The sequence below is a fragment of the Epinephelus lanceolatus genome, chromosome 9 (genome assembly GCF_041903045.1).
Source record: "Epinephelus lanceolatus isolate andai-2023 chromosome 9, ASM4190304v1, whole genome shotgun sequence".
Classification (NCBI taxonomy): domain Eukaryota; kingdom Metazoa; phylum Chordata; class Actinopteri; order Perciformes; family Serranidae; genus Epinephelus; species Epinephelus lanceolatus.
In genome coordinates this window covers 43173570-43179883 of record NC_135742.1, presented here as the reverse complement: position 1 = coordinate 43179883, position 6314 = coordinate 43173570, and the positions used below count along the sequence as shown (strand labels likewise).

Here is a 6314-nt window from a genome sequence, read left to right as displayed (position 1 = left end):
TGCCATGGTGAAAAAAGTAACAGGGTAACAAATACTTTGCACAGATGCAAAACAAGAAAATAACACAGTTTTACTATTTGACATAATGTGCCATTTACCATTTTTCACACAGTTTAAAACAGGTAATAATCCGACTGAGCATATACCTGTTCTCCTCAATCTGCCGCTATATATATACTGTTCCCAGTTTGTATGTGATGTCAGTTTGGATAGCTGCTCTGCTAAGCCAGCCCAGTTTTATGTGTTTTTCTGCTGCTTTCATGTTTAATAATCATCTAAGAAAGACTATTGAGATGCTGGAAGCCTGTTAATGACCAGGTACTATTACCCTCCAGTAACACACATGGAAAGCAAAAACATCTCTTCTTTGACAAGCTAGCAGTCAGCCATTTTTTTCTGGAGAACCACTCCATGTTAAATGTGATTATATTTTACCAGTGATTTGGTTTTCAAACAACATCCCAGCAAACATTGGACAGACGGTGACATCCTGTCCCTAGACAAAAGTGATGCATTCAGACTTCTCTTACAAAAATCCGGAAATATTAATTATATAATCACCATGAAAAAAAAGCAAATATATGTTTGTTTGTTTATTTGTTATCTTATACAAGGACATTTAATTGACAATTTATTTGTTTGATTGTGAAATGGTTGTGATCAGTTGGCCACAATGTGACGTCCTCTTTACATACAAACACTATATTTACTAACGCCTATTTTTTAAATATAACAGACACTTGTGCCATTTATCTACATGTAAATTTTATTACTGTCTCAATGTTGTAAGCCTGTGGTGTTTGTAAGAGCCTGAAGACTTTAGCCAAGCTTTCTTTGATCATATATGGGAGAAGTAGCCATTAGGGCTTTTGCCAGAAAGTCAGGTGAGTATAAGACTGACAAAGTCCCCTTAGATAGAAGGTCATGGGTGATTATGGGTAAAGCACAGGTTTTTACCCAGGAGACAGGCTTTGAGTTCCAGTTGGGCCAATGTTAGATATTATTTGGCCATGTTAACATCGCATTTTGGTAACATATTTCGGCATCGTATTTCAGCTTCATATTTTGGCATCGTCATTCTCATCCTGGCTCATCATCAGTGGATTTTCACTGCGTGTCAATTGACCCTTGTTACAAGCATTGTGTCTTTTCAAAATACACTTCAGTTTTCACAAGAAATGTTTCTGCACATTACTTTCATACTGTCTTTTTTCAAAATAAATTTACAGTGTAGTTAAACACATAATTTTAAGGTTGATTTTCTGAGGTTTAGGCAACAAAAGCATGTGGTAAGGTTTAGAGAAAACAACATGGTCCGGCTTAAAATTCACACAGGAAACAAACAGCAGACTTTGGGGAAAGTCCGGAGTCTTTTTTCACCTATCCACCTCCCCTCCCACCCTCCCTATACAGACTTTCTTGCTCTTAATATTGCAGTTACAAACTGCTGCCACCCAGTGCGTATCATATCGCCGACTTCCCCTACTGCGTCATCAGATAAGTTTGTGTTGACGGTTGTCACTGGTTGCTTGACGTCTCCTCCGAGACGCTGCCTCCGTCCATCTGGCATGGGATATGCATAGTCCTGCCAGAGCCCAGTGTGACAGTGGAGGAGGTCTTGCTGGCTGTAGGAGAACAAATCGGGCATGACAAGCTGCTTTTTGCTTCCCGAATGAATAAGGCTATGATGGTTTTTCTTAAGGAGGAGCCGCACGTCAGTGAGATGATTGAGAGAGGTGTAGTGATTAGGGAAAGTTACACCGCCGTCTCCCTGCTGTCACTTCCCTCTGTCAGGATTTCTGTGTCTGGTGTTCCACCTTTCATCCCCAACGTGCTGTTGGAGAACGATCTGCGGAGGTTTGGGATATTGGTCAGTGCTTTAAAATTGTCATCTTGGAGTGCAGAGACCCTAGGCTGTAGCACGTTCAGTCACTCAGGAGGCAGGTGTTCATGTTTCTGGACCCTCCATTACAGAGTCTGGAGGTGGCTTTCAGAGCGAGGCACAGTGGTGGAGCGTACATGGTTTATGCCAGTTCGGGGCATTTGAAGTGTTTTGAGTGTGGCCCCGGCAGTGGAGCTGGCTGCTCCCAGTGGCTCGGCAAAGACTGACAGGATGAGCTGCGAGGAGGGGCACAGTACAGATAGGCCCATTGATTCAGATGCTGGGAGTGCAGGTGAGAGTCCATGTAGCCAGGTGACAGGAGAGGAGGAGGATATGGAGTACAATTCAGAGTCAGATAATGTGTCAGTTCACTCAGTTGGTGATACTCAGTTGGTGATACTCCAGTGAGTACAGATCTGTACTCACTGGAGCAATGATTTTCTGGATGAAACGTATTGACAGTCAGTCAAAGTTCAAGACTATTTTGAGGACATGGATAAGTTCATAAAATCTGTCATTTTCTTGCAAACCTGGTCGGTTTTGAGCTTCTCGATGAGAAAAGGCTTTATCGCCTTAAAAAGTATGTCACAGCTTTAGGAAAAGCTGCAAAAGGGAAAATTGGTTTGAGGAAGAAAAATGTAAAATAAATAATGATCATGCATCACAGGGTGTTTCTTTCTAACTGTTGCTTTATGTTGGTCTTTTTCTGTGTCGTTCTCTGTTCTACCCTCCTCATGCAGGGACTCAGGGTTGGTTCCCTCAATATAAATCAGGGGAGGGATAGATATAAAAGGGCTTGACCAGGCAAATGAGGTAGATTGGGGGCTGTGGTGGGAGGGGCTGTGTGCACTCAGCCATGGCACCAATGTTAGTGGGGTAGTAGCTGTGCTGCTTACTAGAAGAACCACCCCAAAGATTTTATCAGTTTTAGAGTTGGTAAAGGGGAGGTGCCTCGTTGTAAGGATAGAGGTTAACAGATCTGTGTTGTGCGTTGTTAATGTCTATGCCCCAAATCACAGAACTGACAGCCTAGGTTTTTTATGTGTTTTGGGGAATGAGTTGCAGAAGGTGGAGACTGGAACTGCACTATTGATTTCACCATAGATAGGACAAGTGAACAGCCACACCTTCAGTCAGCTAGAGGCTTAGGCAGTTTATTTGCTCAACTAGACCTGTTAGATAGATAGATAGATAGATAGATAGATAGATAGATAGATAGATAGATAGATAGATAGAGTGAGTGAGTGAGTGAGTGAGTGAGTGAGTGAGTGCAGCAGGCTGGATAGGTTTTACATCTCACAGTCACTTGCGTCTAGTCTTGTCAGTAGCTCCATTATTCCAGTTGTTTCACTGACAACCATCTCATTACTTCTGAGTTAATCATTTCTCTAACACAGAGAGTTAGGTCTTACTGGCATTTTAACAACAAGCTGTTACAGAACAGTGTATTCTGCCAGGGTTTTGCTGATTTTTGATCCTGCTGGCAAGGTAAAAAGGGCAATTTTGATTCACTGAGGCAGTGGTGAGGGCGGCACAGTGGTGTGGTGGTTGGCACTGTCGCCTCACAGCAAGAGGGTTCCCGGTTCGATCCCGGGTGTGGGAGCCCTTCTGTGTGGAGTTTGCATGTTCTCCCCATGTCAGCGTGGGTTCTCTCCGGGCACTCCGGCTTCCTCCCAAAGACATGCAGATTGGGGACTAGGTTAATTGATAACTAATTAATTGTCCGTAGGTGTGAATGTGAGCGTGAATGGTTGTTTGTCTCTATGTGTCAGCCCTGCGATAGTGCGACCTGTCCAGGCTGACATCTCGCCCAATGTCAGCTGGGATAGGCTCCAGCCCCCCCGTGACCCTCAAGAGGATGAAGCGGTTAGAAGATGGATGGATGGATGAAGGCAGTGGTGGGAGGTAGGCAGGGCTCAGATACGCATCTTCTGCCAGCAGTTTACATCACACTCTACAGCAAGGGTCAAAGCAGCAGTCCAGGAGCTGGAGAAAAGCATAAGGAACATTGAAGGTGCCATGGCCAGCAGCTCGGGTTCTGACATGGATGCCTTGCTGAAGAAGAAAAAACTCACTAGAGCTCAGCACCACTTTCATGGTGCCAGTGTTGCAGAGCTGCTGGAGGGGCTCCCTCAGCTCAGTCCAAAGGAAAGGGTTGGCCTGGACAGAGAACTGAGCTTTGAGGAGCTGAACACAGCTGTGGGGCAAGCTCCGGGGATAGATGGATTCACCCCTGACTTTTACATGCATTTTTGGAGCTTGGTTGATCCTGACCTGCATGAGGTGCTCTTGGAGTGCTTTCATGCAGGGGCGATGTCCACCTCTTGTAGGAGGGCAGTTCTCTCCCTGCTTCCCAAGAAAGGAGACTTAGCGCTACTTAAGACTGGAGACCTGTGGCCCTTTTGTGTACAGACTACAAAGTGCTCTCTAGAGCTCTGTCAAACAGGCTACGAGACTATCTCGACATACTTGCTCATATAGACCAAACATATTGTGAACCGGGCAAAACAATAATGGACAATCTTTTCCTGTTTTGTGATGTGTTAGACCTGTGGAATCTGTATTATCTCGACACTGGCATCATATCTCTTGATCAGGAAAAAGCTTTTGACGGGGTAGAACATAGCTATTTGTTCCATGTGCTCAAATCGTTTGGGTTTGGTTATAACTTTGTTTCTTGGGTGAGGCTGCTGTACAAGAGTGTAGAGTGTTTGGTGAAGGTTAGGGGAGGGTTGAGCCGGCTGGGATGTATAGCAGGGGTGCCCCATTTCAGGACAACTGTACTGTCCGGCTTTTGAACCTCTGCTGTGCAGGCTGCGAAGCCGACACAGTGGGTTTGTTTTGTCAGGGACACACCACAACCAACCTTTGACAGCATCTCCATATGCAGATGATTTAAATGTGTTTTTCTGAGATCATAGGGATGTCACAGCTCTTCAGGATATTCTGGTTATGTATCAGAGGGCCTCCTTGGCCAAAGTAAACTGGGATAAGAGTGAGGCCTTCAAGGTTGGGAGGTGGACAGGTAAGGCAGTGCCCAGTCTGCCTGCATGTCTGCAGTGGGGGGAAAGAGAGATGAAGGTGTTGAGCGTGTTCTTTGGGACAGAGGAGTATCAGAGGCAGAATTGGGAGGGCGTGATGGAGAAAGTGTGTGGTAAGTTGTCTAGCTGGAAATAGTTGCTATCCCAGCTGTCAAATAGGGGTCAAGTTTTGGTTGCTTGCAACTTGGTCGCCTCGACGCTTTGGCATAGGCTTATTGTTCTTCCCCCACCAAGAGGCCTGATTAAAGTCATCCAGCAGTCTATAGTGGACTTCTTCTGGTCAGGGCAGCACTGGATTCGGGCCCCTGTGCTGTATTTACCAGTGGATGAAGGAGGCAAGGTTTCATAGACATCACTTTACGGGTGGCGGCCTTTAGGCTGAAGACAGCAAAGAGACTGCTGTACCACTGCGGTGTGCTGTGGCTGGACACTGCTAAGTCAATCTTGCAGAGGGCTGATGACCAAGGCTGCTTACATTCTGTGCGTGAACATCAGTCAAGTCAAGTCAAGTCAAGTCAACTTTATTTATAAAGCACATTTAAAAAACAACTCACGTTGACCAAAGTGTTGAACATATAAAAAATAAAAAATGAAAAAATACAGAAGAAACACAATAACACAAAAACCAGAGCCATAGCAGCAACATACATAAATACATAAATCAAGGCACCAATAAGCACAGAGTGGGAGACTAAAATATCATGTCAGGGGGATACAAATGCCTTTGAGAAGAGGTATGTTTTGAGCCTAGATTTAAACGAGTCAATGGAAGGGGCAAATCTGATAGAAGGGGAGATGCTGTTCCAGAGTCTTGGGGCTGCAACCGCAAAGGCACCGCAAAGGCACAAAATTGGAGCGTCGTACCGCTAGGAGCCCCAGGTCAGCCGACCTGAGGGATCTGGAGGTAGTATAGGGGGTTAAAAGTTCTGTGAGGTAGGTGGGGGCCAGACCATTCAGGGATTTATATACAAACAAAAGCAGTTTAAAATCAATTCTGAATTGAACAGGTAACCAGTGGAGAGAGGCCAGGATGGGGGTGATGTGGTCTCTCTTATGGGTTCCTGTTAGAAGTCTGGCTGCAGCGTTTTGTACCATTTGTAAGCGGGAGAGAGATGATTGATTGATTCCGGTGTACAGTGAATTGCAGTAATCCAGGCGGGTGGAAATGAAGGCTTGGATGACTATTTCTAGGTCCTTGAATGTGAGGAATGGCTTGAGTTTTGAAATGGTGCGGAGTTGGAAAAAAACGGCTTTAACTACTGAATTGACCTGTTTATCAAACTTGAGTGGTGAATCAAAAATGAAACCAAGGTTTTTGATGTGAGGTTTGATGAAAGTGGATAGGTTGCCAAGACTGTTGGATATCAAATTGATGTTGTCAGAGGGGCCAA

The 6314-nt window shown here is 44.9% G+C and overlaps 1 protein-coding gene across 1 annotated transcript in view; it reads right to left on the bottom strand.

The window, feature by feature from the left end:
• Nucleotides 1–3149: 3149 nt before the first annotated feature.
• The window catches only part of LOC117251942 (nuclear receptor subfamily 5 group A member 2-like), a 53116-nt gene continuing 49951 nt past the window's right edge, over nt 3150–6314 (bottom strand). Inside the window, exon 8 of the mRNA XM_078170984.1 lies at nt 3150–3868. The gene's annotated coding sequence lies outside the window, so the exon portion shown is untranslated. The remainder of the gene's footprint in view (nt 3869–6314) is intronic.